Genomic DNA, 13,077 nt, shown 5'->3' with positions numbered 1-13,077 from the left:
GGACCCTGGTGGGAAGGGAACCTCCTGCGGGCCGAGGCTCATCCATCTCCATGACTTTTTGGATGTGCGAGCTGAGCGCTCTAGAGCTGATAGGAATATGGCAGAAGAGATTATGAGGCGAGATAAGGCCTTAGCCACCTCATTTGTGAAAATGATTTAAGGATCCTTGTATGGTGATTAAATCCACCTATGGCATGAAAAAGAAATGTACAGCTGCCTGAAGCCCCAGCATCCTAGAGCCGATGGCAGGTGATACGTAGATGGTTTACATAACAAGTTGTAGTTCATCTTGATGCAGGTTCTTTGCCCTGCATGGCAGGTGGCTCCACCTCTTACTTGTTCAAGTCATAAGCAGGTATTTCTCCCAGATCCTTTTGCTGGTTGGTAAAATGAGGGATAAGACCTTCTTCACATGGCGGCCAGGAGGAGTAAGGAAAATATAAGTACTCAGCCCACCTAACTCAGCAGTTGCTCAATAAATGGTAGCACGTGCTAGCAATAGAGTATTGCATCTGCCTTCTCTCTGCGTTAGCATCTTTCCAGGCTGTTAAAAGGTTAGCAGCCATGGCCACCCCAAAACAGGTTGCCAGGGCACAGGTGGGTCATCAACCCTAGATTACTGGCCTGGGGCAGATTTTGGAGTCCCTTGTTCCCAAAGAGTTGGAGACCAGCTTTCCAGCTGACTGAGAAGGAGGAAGCCGGCAGGGGGGGAAGCCAGAAAATCCAAGGGGAGACCTCTTAGCCCCACAACACCCTTCACCTTCCACTCCTTCTTGGGGAGTCCCACAGTCCATGCCTCTGGTCCCAATATAGGGGAAGAGCCAGGGACAGTGAATGTGAAGTTTACTGAGAGCTTGACCTTGAAAGCTTGCCCATTTCCTTGAGTTACAGGGAGCAGTCCGCCTTCCAAGCCTGCTGTTCCCAAATTTATCAAAGCATAAACCTTTTTTTTTTTTTTAAGGGCCACCCCTTTGGCATATGGAAGTTCCTAGGCTGGGAGTTGAATCAGAGTGACAGGGGTTGGCCTACACAACAGCCGCGGAAACGCCAGATGCTTAACCCACAGGGATCGAACCCACATCCTCATGGATATTAGTCAGGTTTGTTTCCGCTGAGCCACAATGGGAACTGTGCATAAAGCATTTTTAAAAGACCGCTTTATGGAGCTCCCATCATGGCTCAGCAGTTAACGAACCCAACTAGGATCCACGAGGACACAGGTTTGATCCCTGGCCTCGCTCAGTGGGTCAAGGATCCAGCGTTGCCGTGAGCTGTGGTCTAGGTCTCAGATGCAGCTTGGATCTCGTGTGTCTGTGGCTGTGGCTATGGCGTAGGCCAGCAGCTGTGGCTCTGATTTGACCCCTAGCTTGGGGACTTCCATATGCCTCGAGTGAAAAAAAAAAAAAATCACTTTATGAGCTGATCAAATGTACCTGACAGCAGAGCCAGCAGACCAGTGAAATCATGGCTTTGCAGCCCCTGAGAAGTTGCCTCCACAATGGAAATGAAAATTCTCAGAATCTGTGGGGATTTAAGTCCACTAATGGGGGCGGGAAAACAAGGAAGCTAATGTTTCCCGAGCCCCTGCTGTGTGTCAGAGGGTTCATAGAACCTTCTTTCATTTAATCTTCACAACAAGAACACTAGGAACACTTTTGCTTAGCCATAATAATTAGCAGTGAAATGGCTGGAATTTGCGACACCAATAGACACCACCTACTTTGAATTTGTAGTGAGTAAACAATAGGCCTGAAATTCAGGAGAGGAAGAAACCTAAATTTGTTTGTGTATCACTGAATTTCATATCCATTTTGAGCCCCTATCCCTTTGGGTACCAACGACCTTAATCTCTGGCCTTTCAGTTTCTCTTCCAATTTCTTTCCCAACAGCTGCTTCTAAGTGTGGAGCCGGAGCCTAGGCGGGCAGCGGGGGGTGGTGAGGGGTCCAGGGGAGCTCATTTGGGGCCAGGGCATCAGCGGGGGGCTGGGGACAGCCAGCTCGCTTGTCCTCATCTACCCCCGCCAATGCAGAAACATCCTCATTACATCTGGTCCTGGACAGTCACCAGTGCCTCCTCCTGACCTCACCCCAAAGGTGGGCTCATCAGGGCTCCCCCATCCCCGCACCTCCAGCCAGCATGCTGAGCTGTCCATTGCTCTGGGCACCATGCCAGGGCATGGGCATGCTGGGGGGCTGTCTCAGCCCATCTTCCCAGAGTCTCTGCGGCTCCTGGGCCAGGCTGCACACAGAAATCCCAGCGCCCAACCTATTTTTCAGTTGCATTCTTATCTCCAAACCGATTTAAGGGCTTTCTTTCTTTCTCCCCTTTCTCAGTGACCGCCAGCATCTTAATTCTCTTCTTCCCTCCCCTCCTTGCTGCAGTTGAGAGAAGGATATTACTCGAGTCCGAGGACAGAAAAACCTGCCTCTTCCTCTGTTCTTTGAAATCTGTTGTTTGGGCACAGAATAATCTTTAGGGCACAGGCACTTGAGGCTTCATAAACTGAAAATCTTTCTCAGCTTTCCAATTGCATCCCCACCCCTGTGGCTGTGAATGCTGCTGAGCAAATGGGGGGAACGCAATGAGAAAACCCCAGAATGTTATCTCACAGCGTTCATGAGCTCTAAGCCTCCAGCAGCCCTGTGCCTCAAAAAATCATTGTCCTTGTTTAACACTGAGGATGTGGCTGCTCAGAATGGACATTTGCCTCATCTGAGGTCACACGGGTTTAAGCCGTGGCACTGGAATGAGGCCAAAGCCCCCATCTATCTGGCTCTCCTGAGTTCTGCCAGCTCAGTTGATAAGTAGAGGCTGGCTGAGGAGTTGCTTTGAGAATTTTGAGGCTACCTATGAACTTGGTGAGTAAAAAAGTGCTGTGATCTATTAGTAATGTCTGCCATGGGCACCGGACTGGGCAGCAGCCACCCATGGCCTGCCAGCGCCCAGCTGTGCTCCCTAGACTCTGAGCATCTCAGAACTTCTGTTCTCATCTCTTGGCTAGATCAGCGAATGAATGCATGAAGTACTTCATTAATGCCAGGTTTAGAGAAGGGGCTTGAGGCAGGAAGTAAGAGAGGCTGCTCAGAAGGGTCTTGGCAGGCTAGGCTGGACTGTTGGAGATAAGAATGGCAGGGGAGATTGGGACTTGGACTTGGAAAAGCTTGGAATGCCAATCTCAGAAGCTGGGGAGCTGTGAAAGGTTTGGGCTCAGGGGACTGATGGAGGAAAAGCCACACTTAACACCAGGATCTGGCTGTGAGCTTTTTTTTTTTTCTTTTTTAATTTATTTTGTATTGTTATTTCCCCCAACACACTTTTTTTTTTTTCCTCTTTCCACCGTACAGCATGGGGACCCAGTTACACATACATGCATGCCTAATTTTTTCTCCCATGGTCGTGCTACGTCGCAAATATCTAGACATAGTTCTCAGGGCTGCAAGCAGGATCTCACTGTTAGTCCATTCCAAAAGCAAGAGTTTTTAAGGAGACGGAGGACCCGTTTAGAGCGCTGTGTCATCCGTGTGAGGTGTGGCAGAGGGGCCGGCCCCTGGCAGAGGAAGGTCACAGTGATAAGGACAGGAAGACGTCCAGGGACCGCTCCGAGGACGCAGCGGCTGGCAGAGGGCTCTTTTCCCTGGTGACTCACAGGCTCCTGCCTTTCTAGCTGACTTTGAGTTTTATTTTCAGCTCCAATCAGTGGTGATAGAGAAATCCAGGTGCTTTCTTTCCCTGGCTTGACGCTGCCTTCTGCCCTTCCCCCGTCTTCCCCAAAAGAAGACGTTGACAGCCCGGAGCAGAGCGACCTGTGGCTTCCAGACAGTCATCCTAGTGCCCTGAGAGCCCAGCACGGGTTAACCCTGCACAGGCAGGACCCCTCGAACCCCTAGCAGCTCTGTGAGGTTGGAACGACTAGTGTCTCTCTTTTACAGGTGAGAAAACTGAGACGCAGACAGACGGCGTAATTTGCCTCAGATCACACTGCCCAGCAGTCGTGAGTCATTCCAAAACAAAAGTCATTTTTTAAAATAAAATCTGAGTTGACAGCTAGCTCTCTTAAACCGGAGGTTTCTGGCCTAAGGAAGCCGTGATGTTTCACAGGGAGGCTATCCTTAGAATATCCAATCCAACTCCCTCACTTGAAAACAGCAGGGAAGTCCTAGGCCCAGAGAGGAGATGGGGGTTTTTCCAAAGTCAGCCAGCGGGATAGAGCCTGAGCTGGAGCTTGAACCCACAGTGGGAGGAAGCGTGACTCCGTGGCCTGTGGCTTGTTGCTGTCCCCTCGCACATGCCACGTCTTCCCCAGCCCCGCTGGGTGTTGGCCAGGTGCATTCTGACACCTAGCTCCCTAGCAAGGACAGAATTCAGGATGTCTCCCCAGCCTCTCAGCCCAATCCCCCTCTCTGAGAGACACCCAGTTCGGTGGCAGGTCTCCGAGGCACACTCTTTCTGCCCCACCCCCATTGCCATGGTACTTAATGAGCACATCAGGTGCCACCTCTATCAGGCCCCACCTCTCATCCCTGTAGCAGAGGGGGCTCTGTTGTTACGAGAGCAGTCGTGCACCCAGCAGCGTTAGAACTCAGCTCATAACGGCAGATCGAATGGAGGAAATCAGAACTGCACGTGTTCACGGCGGATGTTCCTCCCAGGGTAGATGGGGCCATTGGCCGAGTGGCCCATGACCCATGTTCACACAGGCACCCACTTGCAGGGCCACCTTCACTCCTCTCCGGCGCCGGGCTGCCTCCCAGTCTGGCCGCACTTTGGAGAGCTCTCCATGTGTGAACTGCCTCCTGAGCCTCGTATTGGAGGAGCTGGTGTTTCTGCATCTCCTATGGCACCTCTCAAGGACACGGCCTTGATCCTGCAGTTAGGGAAGCTGGAGAGCATGGTGGTTGATTGCACAGCCTCTGATGTCACGTGAACCTGCTTTCAAGTTCCGGCTTTCCCCTTCATTGCTGGGCAAGCTGGTTGACTTCCCTAAGTTTCAGTGCCGTTATCAATAAGAAAAGGGGAATAATTAGCTCCTGTCCTATTAGGGTGGCCATGGGAATTAAATGTAATTATGCATTGTAAGTGTTTGCATGGTTCCTAGTACATTGTAGGTGTTTAATAAACAATTGCAATAGTAATAATAACAACAACAGTAATAGTTTCCTCTTTGTACCTTTGATTGCACCTTGCATGTGTTAGATGTTGGGATTAAGATGACGATGGTGATGATATGATGATGATGCTAGTGGTGGGGAAATGAATAGGGGAGAAGGTAAAAGCCCCAATGGGCCTTCAAAATCACAGGGCAGCCGTCTGTCACAATAGAGATTGCATGAACTTTGCCGCAGACATTTGTGCTTAAATTTATTACCCATCTGTGTGACCAGGGGAAGTTAACTTCGTCTCTTTTAGTCTGGGCCTCTGTCTCTCATCTGCTACAGAGCTACTGGCAGGAGGAAATGAAGCCATGCTCCTAAAGTGCTTAGCCCCGTATACCTGGCCTAGCAGGCATTCCATTTCTAGTAGGCATTGCTGTTATTCTTGTCAGAACCCTTCTGATCTCCTTCGCCTGTGGGTCAGCACACCCCTTGTGAGCAGGTTGTGTTCTGTATGTGGTCCTTGAGGGCAGGGGCTGAACGTTTATCCCACCGCTGTTCTTGGAGCAGTGGCTGTGTGTGCCGGCCATATGGCTCTGGCCACAAGCGGGGAGCAGAACAGACAGGATCTTTGCCCTCATGGAGCTCACAGCCCAGTGGGGGACACAGAGGAATGACCGGTTTGTAATTACAAGTGGACGCTCAGAAGGAAACCAACAAAGTGTGTGATATTGAACGAGGTGCGTGGGACGGGTGGGAGGGTATTAGTTTCCTATTGCTGCTGTAACAGATGATCACAAATTTGGTGGCTTAACACAACACAGTTCTATTTTACAGTTCTAAAGGTCAGAAGTCAGAAATGAGTCTTGAGGGGCTAAAATCAAGAGGTTGCAGAGCTGGTTCCTTCTGGAGGTTCTGGGGAGAGAAGCGATTCCTGGATTTCCCCAGATTTTAGATGCCACTTGCACTCCTCATCTCATGGCTTCTTCGTCTGTCTTCAGAATGCATCACTTCAGCCCCTGCTTCTGTCGTCACACGGCCTTTTTCTCACTCTCATCCTCTTGCCTCTGATAAGCACCATTGTGGTTACACTGGGCCTACCTGGGTAGTTCCCAGGAGTCTTGCCATCCCCAAACCCTTCATTTAATGCCATTAACCAGGGTCTCTTTGATCATGGAAGTGACATATCCACAGGTTCCAGGGACTAGGACATGGACATCCTTAGGGGGCCATTATTCAGCCTAGCATGGAGGGACCTCCTTTCTAAGTATGTCCTATTCTGGGCATCACCAAGTTCAGCACACAGCAGAGGCCAGGAATGAGTGAATGATTTAGTGAATGAATGAGTGAATCACAGAGAAAGGGCCAGCCTGTTCCAAGCAGTCCAGACTTGAAGTGAGCTCTCCTGGTCCTTTGTTTCGGCAGCCCCTCTTATCTCCATTTCTCAGATGAGAAGCTGAGGCACAGAGAGGTACAGTCACTCACCCAAGACCACACAGCTAGTGAGGGGCAGATCCACAGAGACTTGATGCCAGCCGCCTCTCTACAGGGTCAGTGCTCTTATTTCCATCCCACATCTTTAATAAAAACGCTCCTGGGGCCACTCAGCATTATTCCCAAGGGAACTTCCTCTTTCCCTGCTGGATTCTTTGTCTGATTTGTAGTCTCGCAAGGTTTTAAATTACAAGCATAGGCTTGTGATCATACTTGTCACTCACTCTGGCCTATGGTGATGCCCTGTATTGTTTCACTAGGTGGTGTCCGGGGAAAAGCAGCCTCTCAGCAGGACCAAAGGAGACACACACACACACACACACACACACACACACACCCTCCTTCCTTCCCAAACCCTTCAGCCCCCTGAGAGAGGCTACTCCCCTGGGGAAGGAATGGAGCAGGATAGCTTTGCAGAACAAGCCACTCCTCTTCCACGTCCATGGCTAGGCTGTTTCCTGGGACTCAGTCTGACTACAAATGACCCCAGACTGAAGGCCAAGGTCAGCCCAAGAGAGGGGATGTATGGTGCAGAGGCTCAGCATCCAGGCCTGGGAGTTAGACTGATCAGGGCTCTTCTCCCTCCTCTGCCTCTTACTGATGACCTTGGGCCCGTCATTTCTCTGCTCTGACCCCTGGTTTCCTCACCTGATGAGATGGCTGTAATAATGATGTCTACCTTCTCGATTAAATGAGGAAACCTTCATATTGGCATGAGTACAGTTCCTGACACCTCGAAGTTACCAAAAAAGGAGGAGAGAGTTCCCGCTGTGGCTCAGTGCTTAATGAACCTGCCTAGTATCCATGAGGATGCGGGTTCGATCCTTGGCCTTGCTCTAGTGGGTTAAGGATCCGGCATTGTTAGGAGCTGTGGTGTAGGTCACAGGCATGGCTCAGGTCTGGCGTTGCTGTGGCTGTGGCGTAGGCCTCCAGCTGCAGCTCCAATTTGACCCCTAGCCTGGAAACTTCCATATGCCCTGGGTGAGGCCCTAAAAAGCAAAAACATTAAAAAAAAAAAAAAGATAAAATTTACCGAATAAATGGTATTTGTTATTACCTAATTTAATAAGGAATTCGGAATCTCACATCAATTAACTTACGTGTTTTATGAGCACCTGCTGTGTGGCAGACACTGTTCAGGATGAGAAGTACAGCAGGGAAACAAACCTTCCTGTCCTCGTGCAGCCAAGACATTGGATACACATGTTAATCTGTGAGTTCGGAAATAGAGACAGTCTGAAGGAAAATCAGGCAGTGAGGGTAAGGGGTGGGAAGTGGGGGTAGTGGGGTGTTTATTTCAGACAAGGGTCCAGGGAAGGCCCCTCAGAGGAAGTGACATGGGAGCATGGACCAGAACGAGAGGCGTATGTGCAGATGCTTGAGGACTTTACTTAAATGTGTCTTTCTCGTGAGCTGAGGCTGACCTGGGGGTCCGTTGACCTTCAAGGTGAAGTCCTGGGGCCTGGCCCAGAGCAGCAGGTTTTGCAGTAAGACCGTCAGTGGAGGGTTCAAATCTCAGCCCTGCCACTGTCAAGATGCATGGCTTTGAGTGGGTGGCTTCACCTCTCTGAGTGTCCCTTTCTTCCTCCGCAATGTGGGGACAGGGATGGCTCAGAACCCCTAGAAACAACGTGAGGATTAGAAGAGATGACGTGTAAATGATGAGCAGAGGCCCTGACCTGGGGTACGTGCTCTAAAATTGGTGAGTGCCGGCATTCATATTATGGAATGCAAGTTTGGCAACTCAGAGCAGGCAGGGATGGCCTTGAGTGTGGATAGGAGGCAGTGGAAATGTCACAATTCCCTGGGCCCATCCCAGGGCACCCCGATCCTGGTTGGGGCTGAAGTCACTCCCCACTGGATCCTCTTCAGCCACTGTGGTTGCCAGACACAGCTCCTTGGAGGGAAAGCTTGGGGACCAGGGAGCCACAGGCTGCAGATGCAGCTTAAGGGCTAGAAGGCAGGCAAAAGGATTGTGGGCAAGCAAGCCTGATTCAAAAATGAGCTCCCCACTGAGGGGATGGCTGACGATGGCTAAAACATTCTTATCCAATTGCAGAGGCCTAATGGTTGGACTTTGGTTTACGATTTGGTGATGGGCGTGTTAGGGGGATGCTGGGTTCCAGGGTGATGAGAGGTGGGGGAGGTTCCAGTCTCACTCCAAACTGCCTCCACCCGCAGCTTATCATGGAGCCAATGGGGCAGGATTTACTATTATCACAGCCACTCCTAAGGCTATCTCTATTTTAAATAATCAGGTCCCCTGCAGGACTGTATTAGTCAGAACAGTGCGAGGCTATGTAACAAACAGCCCCAGAGTTTCGGTGGCTGAAGATGGGAACAGTTTACATCTGGCCAGTGCAGCTCAGAGTGGAGGGGGTGGTGCATTTGCACCTCTGCTCCAAGCAGGAGCCTTCCATCTGGGGCTCCTCCCTGCTCTGTGTCTTCAGCATCCTCTCTCTGATGCTGCTGGGTGGGAAAAGGGAGGCTGGACCAGCCTGAGAGGTTTGTATGAGGCGGACCTGGAAGGAGAAGACAACATAGATACAGAGGCACTTTACTGGGCTCTGTGATGCTGACGTCACACTTAGGAAGCCTGTGCTGGGGTGTTACCCCCTTTAGGCAGCATGCTCTGTCCCCTCCACCTTCTCAAGACAACCCAAGGTGTGTTCGTGCAGCCACACAGGCACACATACAAACACACACAGAGGGAGCCCAGGCATGCTTTGTGTGTGCTTCCCTCCTGCCCTAGGCTGACCTCCCGCATAGCACGAATCACGGAGAGTGATAATCGCCTGCCTCTACGTCCTTCTTCTCGTTCAAGTCTGAGCCCCAGGGACATGGGAGCTGTGTTCCCAGAACCAGGACTGTGCTGGACACTCCATTTAGTTTAAGAGGAAGGGAAAGAAAAGAGGAGAGAGAATGGGCACTTGTTGCGACCTCTCAATTCTTTCTTTTTTAAAAAATTATGGTCAGATATACATCACAGGAAATTTCCCATCTCAACCATCGTTAAGGATTCAGTACCACCAGGGACATTTACATTGTACAACCATCACCACCAGTCATCTCGCAAAACTGAGCAGAAACCATTAAACTCAGGAGTTCCCATAGTGGCTCAGTGGTTAGTGAATCCGACTAGGAACCATGAGGTTGTAGGTTCGATCCCTGGCCTTGCTCAGTGGGTTAAGGATCTGGCGTTGCGTGAGCTGTGGTGTAGGTTGCAGACTCGGCTCGTGTCCTGCATTGCTGTGGCTGTGGCATAGGCTGGTGGCTACAGCTCTGATTCGACCCCTAGCCTGGGAACCTCCATGTGCCATGGGAGCGGCCCTAGAAAAGGCAAAAAGAGAAAAAAATTAAAAAAAAAGAAACCATTAAACACTAACTCCCCATTCCTCTTCCCCCCTGCCCCAGGAAACCACCATCTACTCTCTGTCTCTAAATCGCACTATTCTAAGGACCTGATGTAAGTGGAATCACACAGTATTGTCTTTTTGTGACTAGCTTATTCACTCAGCACAATGTCCTCCGGGTCCATCCATGGCATAGCATAGGTCAGAATTTGCTTCTTTTTTAAGGCTGATTAATATTCCACTTTAGGCTCGTAGCTCATTTTCTTTATCCATTCATTGCTCCTTGGACGCTTGGGTTGCTTCTACCTTTTGGCTGTTGTGGATAATGCTGTCGTGAACATGGGGATACAAATATCTATTAGAGTCCCTACTTTCAATTCTTTTGTGTATATACCCAGAAAAGCTGGATCGTATCAGAATTCTATTTTTAATTCTTTGAGGAACCTCCATACTGTTGTCCACAGCAACTTCACTCATTTACAGTCATACCAGTGGTGCATGAAGGCTCCAATTTCACCACAGCCTCAGCAACCCTAGTTATTTTATATTTTTTGACAGTCATCACCCAAATGGATATGAAGTAGTATCTCACTGTGGTTTGGATTTGATTAGTACATTGAGCATCTTTTTGTATCCTTCTTGGCCATTCGTGTATCTTTTCGGAGAGAGGTCTTTTCAGGTCCCTTCCATTCTTTCTACCTATTATCCCCAAGACTTGCAACAGCTCAGTGACGTGGGTATCATCATGCCCATTTGATATTTCAGCCAATGAAGACCTGAAAAAACCCAAGTGACTTATCCAAGGGCATGTCTGACTTAGAAAGTGACAGAGCTTAAACATCGATCTTCCTTTTCCCAAACACTAAGCTCATTCTCTTGGGCTGATTATTATTATCATAATCGCACGCTGACTTATCTGCCCTCCTCCCCATCCCACCCACATGCAGACCGTGGGTGCCTGGAGATCAGAGGCCATCCCTTAATTATCTCTGACACAGTGGTGGGCGCAGAGAAGAGTCTCTATGTTGAACAAGTACGTGCAGGAACCAGGGCTGCATCCAGAAACTCTGCATGGCGGGACTTGGAAGGCTTGACTCAGCTCCTCTTCATCTAGGTTTCCTCATCTACAAAACAGGGATAGAAACTCAACCCTCTGTGGCCTGTTGGGAGATCAGAACTAACGCCCCTACCAAGGGCTAAGCATGGTGCCTGGTGTGTCTTGGGTGCCAAGGAAATGATAGAAACTGACAACACTGCTGTGCTATGGCGTGTGGGCAAATGCAAGAGAAGCCTAAAACGTAATTCCCACTTCTGCTTGCTTTCCTACTAGTTGAGGAGATAAAACAGCCCAGGTATAACTAAAGGAGGAAATTGAAGCCAGCACCGACTACAGATGGACTTGCGTATGTGTAGATTATCCCAGGACCATTTCAGGAGCATCCAGAAGAGGGGAGCCAGGCGTCGGGGAGGTTAAGGAAATGACTTCATTTACTTTTTTTTTTTTTTTTTTTTTTTTGCTGAGATTGAGGGCCGCACCCAAGGCATATGGAAGTTCCCAGGCTAGGGATCGAATCAGAGCAGCAGCTGCCAGCCTACACCATAGCCACAGCAACACCAGATCCTTAACTCACTGAGCAAGGTCTGGGATCAAACCCACATCCTCATGGATACTAGTTGGGTTCCTTACCCCTGAGCCACAGCAGGAACTCCTGGGCTCATTTCAAATAGCTTATATGAGTCTGTACAGATGGGATTTACTGTGCAGATACCTCTTCTTTCAGAAGAAAGTGAGACTCCAGGATTCTGTGGGCAAGTGGCCTGGTTCATGAGGGAGTGGGGGTGGAGGAGCAGGGACCCCCAAGAGCAGAAGGAGACTCTTCTGAATCCATCTGGCTTCTGCCTACGGACCGCATGTGTCCCAGAGACCCCCGCTCCCAGCACGAAGCAGGGGATTCACTGCACCAACTCCCAGAGAGTGTACTGGGAAGACCCTGCCCTTCGCCCCCTGCGTCTCCAGCACTTAATGGAGTGACTGCGAAGAGGGAACATGTTTAATGTGCTCCAGAGGGGTGTCTGGAGGCCTGGTACCCCCGCCTTCCATCTCAGTGACAACAAACTCATTCTTCACTATAATTAAAATGTCACTTTGATAAATAATTCCATCAGCCCCCTTCCACCTATGAATAGCTTCCCCGCTATAATTGTTCACATTCTGCTGAATTAGAAGTATTCAAGGGAGAATTTAAGAGGTATTTAGGCAACAAAGATAAATCGGGTGTGTTTTCCATCTCCCACAGTCTGTCATTAAGCAGAGAGACGTTATCGCCCACTGGGGGTCCCTCTTCTCTGGGCCTGGCAGAGGGAGGGGGAGGGAGAGGGAGGGGTTGCCACTGCTGCGCTGTGGGGGGACCTCGGGGGTGGGGGGTGCTGGAGTTTGGGAACCTGTGTCAGGGGGCCTCCCTTCCCACCCGTACCATAGAAGAGGGAGAGTAGGCTCTAGCTTTGGGTGGGATGGGAGCCTGGAAAAGTCAATTAGCCTTTTTGGACTCCTGTTATGTAGCACAAGTCAAGATTTATTTCCCTGAAGAGACTGAGTCAAGATCTCACTCTTGCTCAATGAGGAGTCACTTGACATTGTTTGAGGGGCTTCTCATTTTATTTAATTAGTTTATTTATACCTTTTTAGGGCCGCACCTGGGGCCTATGGAGGTTCCTAGGCTAGGGGTCAAATCAGAGCTGTAGCCACTGGCCTACACCACAGCCATAGAACGCAGGATCCGAGCCACGTCTGCGACCTACACCACAGCTCACGGCAACACCGGCTCCTTAACCCACTGAACAAGGCCAAGGATCGAACCCGTGTCCTCGTGGATGCTAGTCAGATTCGTTTCCACTGAGCCACGATGAGAACTCCAGCTTCTCATTTCACAGATGAAGGGCTCAAGGCTCCAAAAGGGTGACTTCTCTCCTGCGACACAGCCAGAAACGGGCAGGGTCAGGATCTCAACATAGGATGAAGCGCATGGCAGGAGCTCCACGGATGTTCCTGTCTTTCCTAAGTTTTCTCGGTGCCTCCTCCTTCTTAATCAGTCTCATCCATTGGGATTACGTGGGATGCACAGGGCCAGCCAGAGAGGGC

General features: G+C 50.1%; 1 protein-coding gene across 7 annotated transcripts in view; it reads left to right on the top strand.

Moving 5' to 3' along the window:
• The window catches only part of KCNIP1 (potassium voltage-gated channel interacting protein 1), a 422,323-nt gene that overhangs the window by 271,028 nt on the left and 138,218 nt on the right, over positions 1-13,077 (top strand). The window lies entirely within an intron of this gene.

Source organism: Sus scrofa, chromosome 16 (assembly GCF_000003025.6).
Source record: "Sus scrofa isolate TJ Tabasco breed Duroc chromosome 16, Sscrofa11.1, whole genome shotgun sequence".
Lineage (NCBI taxonomy): Eukaryota > Metazoa > Chordata > Mammalia > Artiodactyla > Suidae > Sus > Sus scrofa.
The sequence above is the reverse complement of the archived record's forward strand: the minus strand, read 5'-3'. Positions and strand labels throughout refer to the sequence as shown.